General features: G+C 42.4%; 1 protein-coding gene across 1 annotated transcript in view; it reads right to left on the bottom strand.

The window, feature by feature from the left end:
• The window catches only part of LOC106589748 (gamma-adducin), a 150,646-nt gene that overhangs the window by 115,370 nt on the left and 21,251 nt on the right, over positions 1–14,025 (bottom strand). Inside the window, exon 2 of the mRNA XM_045707977.2 lies at positions 943–997. The gene's annotated coding sequence lies outside the window, so the exon portion shown is untranslated. The remainder of the gene's footprint in view (positions 1–942; positions 998–14,025) is intronic.

A 14,025-nucleotide genomic window follows, 5' to 3' on the forward strand; every position in this document is an offset into this window, starting at 1 on the left:
CAGACCCAGATCAGACCCAGGCCAGACCCAGATCAGACCCAGGCCAGACCCAGATCAGACCCAGGCCAGACCAAGAGGAAAACAACGCTGACTGCTTGCTCACGTGTCTCATTAACACGTTCCCTGGATAATGTTGACAGGCCAACCTAGGCATTCTCTTCATGACTAAAGCTTATTGTCATGACCTCGATACACAGTTCAGAAACTGATGAGGAGGCTCATGTCATGCAGCATAGTGAAGTTGTCCTCTGAAGAGGGGTGGTGCTGTTAGGACCATAACCAACACATAACAGGTCGGGACATCAAGGAAAACGTCTAGACCAGACCGAGCCGGCGAAATAATGATGAGGAGATGAAGAAATGTTAAACAAATCAGATGACATAGGAGAGGCATGGTCAGGCCCTCTTCAGCCACAGACGGGGGAGGAGAGGAACAAGGGAGGAAGAGGAGAGAGACAGACTGTAAACTGAACATTTTAGGGAGACAAAACCACTCACTATTTCCCATGTAGGATAACTTCCAAAAGCAGTGAAACATCTTGTGGTGTGTGTGAGATATAATGTGTATGTATGTGTGTGTGTGTGTGTGTGTGTGTGACACCACAGTAAAACGTTTCGCCAGACAGGCACAGAGTGACCACCAACAGACAAATCAAAGCCATATCATTTGTTAGTTCAGCGTTTTCAAAATAAGCAAGTGGCAACCCAAAGTGTCCGTTTATTTTTGAAAACGTCTGTGGCGCGGTGAAGAAAGCTTTCCATGCAGAATAATGCTTAGCCTACTGCACTTGAGACAACTGCAATGTCTTTTCATTAAAACACGTAACAAGTCTACAATGAATGTGATACATGAATTGGGGTTGTTGCTACAACCCACTGGTGCTGCTACACAATAAGTCAGAGGAAGAGCAACGTTTATGCATGTAAATAAATATATCTTACCTCTCTGGGGAGATGATTTCCTCGTCCGGTCAAATTGTTAACACCGTTTCCTCACCTAGAGAAAACACAAAACAGACAGAGTTATTCATCTTCTGAGAGCTCTTCTGTCTTACTGACATAACAATCTCATCAACCAAAAAGCATTTTAATGTGTCTGGAGCAAAGTACTTTAAAAACAGCAGACTTCTTCATAATTAGACACAGAGAGACGTATCTATTTGGTTTAAACACAACTCTGCTATTACAATACATGCTTTTGAGGCCTAGTCTGCATAGATAGACAGAATTGGAGTCCCAAATGACACCCTATTCTCTGTATAGTGCACCATTTTTGACCAGACCCCTATAGGCCCTGGTCAAAAGAAGTGCATAGGGTGCATTTGGGACTCATGCAGAGACCTCAGGTAAAAACACAGTTTAGATATGAAAAGATGAAATGATAAGGTGGGCCTCTTGTAAAATAGCATCTAGCCTTCTGATCTTTTAAAAGAGGCTTGGAATGCACTCAATACACATCAAAGTCATCGTAACTACATCATTCACATACACATCGTTGACTCAAACACCAAATGTCCTACATCATCAAAAAGGAGGGATATAAAGCAAACAAAACAGACAAAAATAATCCCATTCTTATTTCACAGCCCAACCTCTCATTTAGCTGGTGGTCAGGGGCCCAGTGTACAGGGTGTACAACCTCTCATTTAGCTGGTGGTCAGGGGCCCAGTGTACAGGGTGTGTAGGCTCTCATTTAGCTGGTGGCCAGGGGCCCAGTGTACAGGGTGTGTAGGCTCTCATTTAGCTGGTGGCCAGGGGCCCAGTGTACAGGGTGTGTAGGCTCTCATTTAGCTTGTGGCCAGGGGCCCAGTGTACAGGGTGTGTAGGCTCTCATTTAGCTGGTGGCCAGGGGCCCAGTGTACAGGGTGTACAACCTCTCATTTAGCTGGTGGCCAGGGGCCCAGTGTACAGGGTGTGTAGGCTCTCATTTAGCTGGTGGCCAGGGGCCCAGTGTACAGGGTGTGTAGGCTCTCATTTAGCTGGTGGCCAGGGGCCCAGTGTACAGGGTGTGTAGGCTCTCATTTAGCTGGTGGCCAGGGGCCCAGTGTACAGGGTGTGTAGGCTCTCATTTAGCTGGTGGCCAGGGGCCCAGTGTACAGGGTGTGTAACCTCTCATACAGCAGTGGTTGGGAGGGGAGTTGTAGAGGAATGCTGTCAAAGTGTAAACATCTTTTCACTTCCCAAGTTCTTAGGGTCAGGAGTGTCCCCTCTCTTCTCATGCTCTCTGTCTGCACTTTATGAACTCTGATGGAGAAGTGCAGCTAGAGCCCATGGACACCCCTGGGTCAACGATATCAGAGCTATGGGGAGTGTGTGTGCATGTGTGTTTTAACATGTTCTCCATCATAGCACTCAGCAGGTAGTGATTTCCACCATAGCTGGTGGCCAATGGCCTAGTGCACAGGGTGTGGAACCAGGTGCCCCTACCAGACCAATTCAAATATTATTTAAGGTATTTTGCAATACATTTTAAAAATAACTATTCAGATAACCTTTTTTTGAAAAAACAAATAGTTGAATATTGGAATGTGTTCGCATACACTTGGAAAGTATTTGAAAATACTCAAATATACTGACTCAAATACACTCCCATGCATTTAACCTAGGTATATCAAAATACTTGTATTTGTCCGACTGAAGTAAAAGTACATGTTTTGGGCTGTGTATTTGGAAATACTCAAATACACAGAAAAAAAATATTTAAATAACAAACCCAGGTGTGGCCCCTACACACACACACACACACACACACACACACACGGCGGTGGCAGGAGAACTTGACCTGCCCGTGATAGCCATCTCTGTCCTCTGAACAAACACCAGCTGTGTCAACACCAGAGTAGAGTACAACCTATCATTAGAAGAGCATCAATGTCATGGGTCGAGGAGTGTTGCTATGGGAACGAGAGACTCATACACATACTAGTGTAAGGGTTGTCATTAGTAGTCGTAGAGTGTTGTCGTAGTTCTACTTGAGCATCTACCGATTATAACTACCGATTCTATGGTGAAAGCATCAAAACTAGTGAAACGGTACGTGTATTCGTATTGAACCGTTTAATCAAATATTATAGCTAGGAAAATATATTTCATTGTACAGTACAAAAAAAATAAAATGCATGAAATGAAATGAAATGAATGCACTCACTACTACTGTAAGTCGCTCCAGAGCGTCTGCTAAATGACTAAAATGTAAAAATGTAAAATGTAAAATTGTAAAAAAAATAAAATATTATTGCATAAACTAATGGCATATAAATTAACGTGGGAAAAATAGACATGTTAATAAAGTTGTCTTAAAAAAAAACGTTTTGTCTCGTAGCTGTATGCAGCTCCGCTCATCAGTTATTTCACTCCAGCGAGAACAGAGCTGAGAGACCGTCGTAGCAGCAATTATGAAGGAATTAGCAGTTAGCTAAATGCAGAGGAGCAACATGGCGAGACAGAACTAGAAGACGCCCCAGTACCATTCAGGTCTGCCGTCTGGGAACATTTCGGTTTCCCTGTAAACTATAACGGGGATGGCCAACGAGTGGTGGATAAAACTTCTACAACATGTAGGCTCTGTTCATTGCTGATAGACTATTCGAGTGGCAACACGAGTAACATGACTACTCATTAGCGCCGACATAACCCCAAAGTGCCAACCGGTGGGACTAGCCGAAAAAATGAAACGGCAACCACTTCTCCCCACAGCCTTCAGGCAACAACATGCGGCTGACTCCAGTAGGGCTACAGAAATCAACGCAGCGATAGCAAATGCGGCAGATATGAGACCCTTCTCTGTGGTAGAGAATGCGGGGTTCAGGAACATGTTTAAAGTGGTCGAGCCGCGCGTCTCTATTCCTTCCCGTACACATTTTGCCCAGACATTAGTTTTTCTCAATTGGTTTGGCTCATTTCTTGAAACAGAAATTACATTCTCAAAACTACATGGACAAACCACTTGGCAATTGTTCACAACAGAATAGAATTTCTCATTCATTTCATCAAATTGCAAATGTCTAAGTACGTCTCAATGTCTCAGTACATCTTTGCAAATGATTAAGTACATGTAGCCTACATTTAGCACAATTTCCAAGTGAATAGATCTTATCGATCTAAACTGATTGTTGATTCTCAGTCTAATGGTTGTTCGCTCCAAAACGTGTCAGCGTCATTTCATTGTTTAAGTCATCACATGCACAATAGTCTGTTCAATAGTCAAAATTAGTCAAGAACATATACCATGAATACCATATATGAATCCCTTGGAACATTTGATACATTTATTACAGCAATTGACAGTCAGGTGAAACTAGAACTTGACTAACGAAGGAGGAGTTTCACACATCTCAGATGACCAATCAAACAGTATGTTTAGTTACCTGACAGGTGCTGTCCATGACTGTGAATGCTGCCAAACATGTATGTAAAGAGCTTGACCATGCAGGACCAGTACAATTTCTGAACATGGAGGCACCTGGCCAAGTAAATGAACAAGGGCAACTGCCTGCTCGAGGAAGAGGAGGAGGAGTAGTAAGGGTGCGTGGTGGTGGAATAGGGGGAAGAGGCCGAGGAGCAGGAAGACACCATGCTGTCCCGGATGAAATTCCGGCCACAATTATAGACCATGTCATCAACCATGGCCTGACAATGGCGGAGGCAGGTCGCTGAGTGCAGCCTAATGTTCCTCGCTCAACAGTCTCCTCCATCATCCAAACCTTTCGCAGGGAAAACAGGTATGTAGTCAGTCAATGATGGAATGATATGTTGTATAGGACAGGACACTGTGCATAGAGCAAGAAATATATTTATTTACACATTTACCTATTCATTTAGTGTGTGTGTGTGTGTGTGTGTGTGTGTGTGTGTGTGTGTGTGTGTGTGTGTGATAGGCCTACAGTAATTTCTTACCTCAATGGGATGTTATGATACTAAAAATGACAAGAAAAACATTGGAGAAAATAAACTATGGAATAGTTTATTTTCTACAGTATTGATGATACAGTTTACAGTAGTATTCCAGTCACTGTGCAGTGATGCATTAGAATTGTGGTAAAGTTACTGTAAGTAAAACAACAATACAATTACATAGGTAACTCATTCTGTAAGGAATACATAAGGTATACATTACGAATGGAGTGTTGTCCTTTGACTTCTATATCTAGGATTGGACGACAACCTTGCACGGGTGGCAGAGGAAAACTTCTCAATGAACAACAAGAACAAGAGATCTGTAACATGGTGATGGCAAATAATGCCATCACATTGAGACAGATCCGCGCTGCAATCCTACAAGACAATGCCATATTCCAACATGTCAACTCTATAAGCAACTCCACAATAGACCGGATATTGAAGAAGCATCAGATGACAATGAAGCAAATTTACAGGCTACCATTTGAGAGGAACTCTGATAGAGTGAAAGAGCTGCGGTACCAGTATGTACATGTAAGTCAGTTACTGGTTGTCCATCATTATAACCTTTTTACAATTAAGCAGTGGTTCCCAAACTTTTTTGGCTTCAGGATCCACTTTACCTGATTTGTGTATCCAGGTAAAGGACTTCAACATTTCGCCTAAAAACTGCAGCTTACTGTATGATGCAATTATCATTATAATCCTTATTTTGAAGAATATAACATACAATAAGAAAAGGGGTCAAAGAGCTGCAATTAGTGCCTCCCATGTAAATCTATCTAATACTGTGGGTTTTACTGTAACATTTCAGTAAGTCTAGTCATTGATGATTTCCCCCCTCCCCTTTCTGTCAAATACCCCCTGTAGTACCTCTGCATAGGGGTACATGTACCCCAGGTTTGGAACCACTGGAGTAGTGGCCAGTAGTATATTGAACTTGTGGAGAACATAGAACATTCCTATGTAATTGTCTGTAACTGTAGTGTATGACTCTTCTGTATGACTGATTTGATGTTTTTTTTTACGCTATTGTAGAGAATAATGGCATTGGAAGGAAACGAGACCCATCACATCCTCGTGTTTGTGGATGAAGCTGGCTTCAACCTGGCCAAGGGCCGAAGACGTGGCCGTAATATTATTGGCCACCGGGCCACGGCGGATGTCCCAGGCCAGCGAGGGGGCAATATAACTATGTGTGCTGCCATATCTGAGAATGGTGTGGCCACTCACATCCCCAGTCTTGGCCCATACAATACACAGAAGCTCCTCATCTTCTTGGACCGCCTTCATTTTGATTTGATCCCTGAAAATGAGAGAGGTCTCGTAGGGCCTCACCTACCACAATATGTCATTGTATGGGACAATGTGAATTTCCACCGTGGCCCGCTCATCAGGGCCTGGTTCACTACTCATCCAAGGATGGTCATGGTGTTCCTACCACCTTACTCTCCTTTCCTCAATCCTATTGAGGAGTATTTCTCCGCTTGGAGGTGGAGAGTGCATGAGCATCGGGCTCAAGATCAGAGGTCCCTGCTCCATGCAATGGATGCTGCGTGTGAGGATATTACAGGAGATCAGTGTAGGGGATGGTTGCGACATGCACGCCGTTTCTTCCCTCGTTGCATCGCAAGGGAGAATATACGCTGTGATGTGGACGAGAATCTGTGGCCAGACAGACAGCAGCGTGTGGATGGCCAGGAGGGTGAGGACAGCGACCAGTGAAGAACTGTTAGTTGTGAAACTCCAGCTTTATTTACAGCACTGTAGGCTGCATATCATTTATTGGTTTTTGTTTGTGTGTTTATATTACATTTTCTTTTTACTCTGATGTATGGAAGTTACTTTATGTGTGTGAATGATAATGGTTACAATTTCCTTGGCAGTATGAGTGCAATGTGTGATGTCAAACCTTGGAGGCTACTCTTACCCTAAAATCCTATTTCTTTTTTTCAGTTTTATACACAATTGTATTCTGTTAGCTGGACAAAAAAACAGTACAGTAACCATTGTCAATGAAGGACTGGGCTAAGACTGAAAGGTGGACATGAGGGATATTTCAATGGTCCTCTGCCATAGTGACAAAACATCTAAACATTTTGACTTGCAGTGCTTACATGATGCCAAAGGGACGAAGCATTTTGGGGGCACTGACTGTTTAAATGAGAAGGAAATTTTGTTTTGGTTAAAGCACCAAGAGTGTTGAGAATGTCCGGTCTGTTTCAAGAAATGAGCCAAAGCAATTGAGAAGGATCTTTGCCATTTTCGTGGCACTGACTCTTTATATGGGAAAGGAATTTAGTTTTGAAGCATGAGTGAACAGTTTTAGGAGAGATATGAGCTTTTGCAAGTGAGCTATAGTGTTGTGCTGAACTGTAAGACTGTTTTGCCAAATGATCTTAGAGTTTTGAGAATGTATTTTCTGTTTCAAGAAATGAGCCAAACCAATGGAGAAAAACTGTAATACCCGCTTTATACAAAAAAAACTAGAGATCAACTTGAGAGCGAGTTGTCAAAAATGCGGTCTGTTGCTCTAACAACAGACAGTTGGACATCTAGAGCTACCTTACTGTAAAGGCTCATTTCATTACGGCAAAGTGGGAGATAACAAGCCATGTCCTTCAAACACGTCCCCTTGAGAGTAGTCACACCAGTGTAAACTTGGGGGAAGAGCTAAGGGAAGTAGTTGCAGTGTGGAAGTTGGAGAGGGATAATGTAACGATTCCTGTGACCACTGACAACGCTAGAAATATTGTAAATGCAGTCGCACCAGCTGGATTGGGGCCACAGATAGGATGCTTTGCTCACGTTATTAAAACCTGTTAGGGCTAGGGGGCAGTATTTGCACGGCTGGATAAAAAAATGTACACGATTTAATCTGGTTACTAATCCTACCCAGTAACTAGAATATGCATATACTTATTATATATGGATAGAAAACTCTAAAGTTTCTAAAACTGTTTGAATGGTGTCTGTGAGTATAACAGAACTCATTTGGCAGGCAAAACCCTGAGACATTTTCTGACAGGAAGTGGATACCTGATGTGTTGTATTACCTTTAAACCTATGCCATTGAAAAACACAGGGGCTGAGGAATATTTTGGCACTTCCTATTGCTTCCACTAGATGTCACCAGCCTTTACAAAGTGTTTTGAGTCTTCTGGAGGGAGATCTGACCGAACAAGAGCCATGGAACAATGATGGCCCATTAGACACCTGGCGCGCGAGTTCATGTTGGGTACCCTCGTTCCAATACGTTATAAAAGAGAATGCATTCGTCCACCTTGAATATTATTCATGTTCTGGTTAAAAAAGGCCCTAATGATTTATGCTATACAACGTTTGACATGTTTGAACGAACGTAAATATATTTTTTCCCCTCGTTCATGACGAGAAGTCCGGCTGGCTTAGATCATGTGCTAACAAGACGGAGATTTTTGGACATAAATGATGAGCTTTTTTGAACAAAACTACATTCGTTATGGACCTGTGATACCTGGAAGTGACATCTGATGAAGAGAATCAAAGGTAATGGATTATTTACATAGTATTTTCGATTTTAGATCTCCCCAACATGACGTCTAGTCTGTATCGCAACGCGTATTTTTCTGGGCGCAGTGCTCAGATTATTGCAAAGTGTGATTTCCCAGTAAGGTTATTTTTAAATCTGGCAAGTTGATTGCGTTCAAGAGATGTAAATCTATAATTCTTTAAATGACAATATAATATTTTACCAATGTTTTCTAATTTTAATTATTTAATTTGTGGTGTTGACTTGACTGCCGGTTATTGGAGGGAAACGATTTCCTCAACATCAATGCCATAGTAAAACGCTGTTTTTGGATATAAATATGAACTTGATAGAACTAAAAATGCATGCATTGTCTAACATAATGTCCTAGGAGTGTCATCTGATGGAGATTGTAAAAGGTTAGTGCATCATTTTAGCTGGTTTTAGTGACCCTGTCTTTGAATTGACAAAACATTACACACAACTCTTGTAAATGTACTGTCCTAACATACTCTAAATTTATGCTTTCGCCGTAAAACCTTTTTGAAATCGTAAAACGTGGTTAGATTAAGGAGATGTTTATCTTTCAAAGGGTGTAAAATAGTTGTATGTTTGAAAAATTTGAATTTTGACATTTATTTGGATTCAAATTTGCCGCTCTTGAAATGCACCTGCTGTTGATGGAGTGCACCACGGGTGGGACGCTTGCGTCCCACCTAGCCCATATGGGTTAACCTGTTGGGGGTAGGGGGCAGTATTGACACGGCCGGATAAAAAACATACCCGATTTAATCTGGTTACTACTCCTGCCCAGTAACTAGAATATGCATATAATTATTGGCTTTGGATAGAAAACACCCTAAAGTTTCTAAAACTGTTTGAATGGTGTCTGTGAGTATAACAGAACTCATATGGCAGGCAAAAACCTGAGAGGATTCTATATGGGAAGTGGCCTGTCTGACAAGTTGTTGTTCATCTTGGCTCTTTTTATTGAAGACAGGATCTTTGCTGTAACGTGACACTTCCTACGGCTCCCATAGGCTCTCAGAGCCTGGGAAAAAGCTGAATGATATCGAGGCAGCCTCTGGCTGAAACACATTATCGCTTTTGGCAAGTGGCCGATCAGAGGACAATGGGCTTAGGCGCATGCCCGAGTCGACCCCATGCTTTATTTTCTTTCGTCTGTTTACCTAAATGCAGATTCCCGGTCGAAATATTATCGCTTTTTTACGAGAAAAATTGCATAAAAATGGATTTTAAACAGCGGTTGACATGCTTCGAAGTACGGTAATGGAATATTTAGAATTTCTTTGTCACGAAATGCGCCATGCTCGTCACCCTTCTTTACCCTTTCGGATAGTGTCTTGAACGCACGAACAAAACGCCGCTATTTGGATATAACAATGGATTATTTGGGACCAAAGCAACATTTGTTATTGAAGTAGAAGTCCTGGGAGTGCATTCTGACGAAGACAACAAAGGTAATAACATTTTTCTTATAGTAAATCTGACTTTGGTGAGTGCTAAACTTGCTGGGTGTCTAAATAGCTAGCCCTGTGATGCCGGGCTATCTACTCAGAATATTGCAAAATGTGCTTTCACCGAAAAGCTATTTTAAAATCGGACATATCGAGTGCATAGAGGAGTTCTGTATCTATAATTCTTAAAATAATTGTTATGCTTTTTGTGAACGTTTATCGTGAGTAATTTAGTAAATTCACCGGAAGTTTGCGGGGGGTATGCTAGTTCTGAACGTCACATGCTAATGTAAAAAGCTGGTTTTTGATATAAATATGAACTTGATTGAACAAAACATGCATGTATTGTATAACAATGTCCTAGGTGTGTCATCTGATGAAGATCATCAAAGGTTAGTGCTGCATTTAGCTGTCTTCTGGGTTTTTGTGACATTATATGCTAGCTTGAAAAATGGGTGTCTGATTATGTCAGCAGAGTACCCAGCCAGAAATAATCTAATGTTTTGCTTTCGTTGTAAAGCCTTTTTGAAATCGGACAGTGTGGTTAGATTAACGAGAGTCTTGTCTTTAAAATGGTGTAAAATAGTCATATGTTTGAGAAATTGAAGTAATAGCATTTCTAAGGTATTTGAATAACGCGCCACAGGATTCCACTGGCTGTTACGTAGGTGGGACGATTTCGTCCCGCCGGCCCTAGAGAAGTTAATCTAGCGTTTCAAAAAGCAATGTCAGTGAATCCAATCTCTCGCCTCCGAGCAAAGCTCAGGAAGGTGGTATCCTTCTTTCATAAAAGAACAACTGCTGCACATGTTTTCAAGACAAAACAGGAGATGCTGGAGCTGCCAAACCACAAACTAATCCAAGATGTCCCTACTAGATGGAATTCAAGCCATGACATGGTTGAGATACCTTCAGCAAAAAGTTGTGGTGTGTTCTACACTGACTGATCAAGCCGTGAGGAAGAAGGTCAAAAGATAGTGAGTTTGTCTGAAAATGACAAGACTAGCAGAGGAAGTTATCAAAGTGTGCAAACCTCTCAAAACAGTCACAACACTGATATGCACTGAGAACATTCCATCAGTTTCCATGGTCCTGCCTGTGAAAACAATGGTCCTGAAATCGATGGTGGCGTCTGATGAAGATGAACCCGCAGTAAGGGATGTCAAGACTGCTATCAGAGTTAACCTGGAGCCTAGATATGCTGACCCTGGTGTCCAAGACTTCTTACACAAGAGCACCGCTTTGGACCCCCGGTTCAAATCCCTGCTGCACCAGGATGCTGCTGCTCATCTGAGAGTCTACAATGAACTCACAGCAGAGATTGTGACCAATAGGTATTGTATTTAGTTTGTTAATTTGTGATTTAACAATTATAAAGTAATAATTGTCATAAGTGTCTATATATTTCTAACAACAAATCATATTTTTAAAGCCACTTCAGAGATAGTAATTTTCATCTAATTTAATTCTGCAGGGTCAAGCCACAGACACCACAGCGACCAACCCTTCTCCAGAGACGGCAGACGACAGGGGCTCTCCTCCAGAAAAGAAGTCTGCCATGGCTGAGCTTTTTGGGGAGTTGTTCAGGAGCAGGGAACCAAGTCTCAAGGTCATAGAGGAGGAGGTGACCTCATACAGGGAAGTGGACTGTATTCCCCTGGATGTTGATCCACTTTCATGGTGGAAGACCAAAGAGTTAATATACCCTGATGTTGCCATGTTAGCAAGGTGCTACCGGGCTGTGTCTGGGACCTCTGTCCCTAGCGAGAGGGTATTCTCCACAGCGGCTGACATTGTCACAGCAAGCTGATCTGTGCTCACTGCAGATCATGTGGATAGACTAATCTTAAAGAAAAACTTGAAAGTCTGATAATATATATATATTTTTTCAAGTAACCAGTCTCAAGTGGTCCTATGTTGGAAAGTCCTGGGAAGTAGACTTAGCTGTCTTTCCTTAGTGCTAGGTGCCAGCCTTGCCCAGGGAGTGAACATGAGGAACCAGAACACTTATATAAGCCTATCAAGTTGTGTTGAGCAGGCTAAATGTTTAATGATCCTACAGCCCAGTTTCACAACCCAAAACAAAGGTCTTCCCGATGAGCAGCTTCTAGAATCTAGATCACAGGACAGATCATCAGGTTGTGTGACACAAGCACTCACTCAAAGACACACACACACACTTTTTAATTAAAAACCCAATGAGGACATGACCTGCTTTGTTTTTTTTGCATCGTCACAGTTACGCAATAACATGCGATCATTAGTCTGATTTTGTCAGCCGGGCTCAGAGAGGTGCTGGCACCAAGCTTTTCTCCCCGCCGATGGTGGATTCACTCTAATGACACAGTTGGTGGTGGAAAAAGAACAGCATTGGTTAGGGGAAGAGACTTGCCTTTGTGAATGAATACAGTTCTCTTTGTCATTATATAATATTATTATCACCATCATCCGATATATTATATGACAATTCATGAATCAGATCAGATTGTCAAAGAAGACCATTCACAGGGAGACAGAGAGGGAGAGAGGGAAAAGGAGAGAGAAAGAGAAAGAGAGAAAAGGAGAGAACGAGAGAGAAAGAGACACAGAGAGAAAAGGAGAGAGAAAGACAGACTAGGGTGGAGGAGGTTGACCTCCCATGGCTGGTAGGATACTAAACCCTTCACTTCCATCCAGCCCTGTAGAGATATAAGGTCATTACCTCTATTTTGAGGTCAAACGCAACTTCAAAGTAGAGGTGAAATTAGATGTATTTTGCTCTCCAAGTCTAATCCCTTTGACCAGCAGAAACCAACGACCACAGCCCTGCTCAGTATCTGTAGACACCTGATCCCAATCAAAACCTAAAAACAGGTGGTCTCGTCTGAAAGCAAATGAACCAAACTACCTGAATCAACAATATTTTCCAGGAAGATGTGTGCTATAACATAGCTCTCTGTTGTTAACAAAGCTCTCACAGCATGTCCAAGGTAACACGAGATGCCACGTCTCAGGGACAGATGGTGGGAGGGGACATCCCTGGAACAACAGCAGACGGCACTAAGATGATTGACAGCTAGTAAAAATCAGGCCATTTATCAAAGTGAATAACCACATGCCAGCTCTTTCATTATAGAACACCCCAAGACAACGCTATACTGTCTCAAATTGTACCTTATTCCCATGGCTGTGGTCAAAAGTAGTGCACTATATAGTGTGCCATTTGGAAACAACCCTAGACACAACCCTGAAAGTAAAATTGATGACTAAAATTGTGCTGGGTCTTTAAATGACTAAAATTCAATTTCAAACCAATAGCTGATATTGACTTGTATTTGGCACAATTCAAATGCATGGCAGAGGTCGAGAGAGGGCAGGAAGGTGGCTTGACTGCAGAGGCTTGGCATCATGTCCCGAGAGCCACAACTAGCCAATAAAAGGTTTTTCCTGATAGCAGCAGTTTTGGGCGGAGGTGCGATTCTTTGTGTCTGTGCTGCAGTCCACACTAAAAGCCCTTTAATCTGCTTACTGTTGACTCAGCTTTATGGGGGCAACAACATGTGTGTGTGTTTTCCTGCGTGTCAGACTCCCAGCATCATCACACATCCATCACCATTATACCCAAATAGACAATCTGACTGACCCTCTCTCCATCTAACCACTAGAACAGGTGAGAGACTCCGAGGGTAGTAGGGGGTCCTCTGTAGCTCAGTTGGTGCTTGCAATGCCAGGACAGTGGGTTAGAGTCCCAGGACTACCCCTACGTAAAATGTATGCATGCATGACTAAGTCGCTTTGGATAATTATGTGATAGTGTCTATAGGGCTCTTATATGAGCTCTGTTTACAGTAAGAGCTCCTAGAGCTCCATGTTTACAGTAAGAGCTCCTATTGCTCCATGGTTACAGTAAGAGCTCCTAGAGCTCCCTGTCTACAGTAAGAGCTCCTAGAGCTCTATGGTTACAGTAAGAGCTCCTAGAGCTCCCTGTCTACAGTAAGAGCTCCTATAGCTCCATGGTTACAGTAAGAGCTCCTATAGCTCCATGGTTACAGTAAGAGCTCCTATAGCTCCATGGTTACAGTAAGAGCTCCTATAGCTCCATGGTTACAGTAAGAGCTCCATGTTTAAAGTAAGCTCTCCTATAGCTCCATGTTTACA

The sequence above is a fragment of the Salmo salar genome, chromosome 02 (genome assembly GCF_965601325.2).
Source record: "Salmo salar chromosome 02, fSalSal1, whole genome shotgun sequence".
Taxonomy (NCBI): domain Eukaryota; kingdom Metazoa; phylum Chordata; class Actinopteri; order Salmoniformes; family Salmonidae; genus Salmo; species Salmo salar.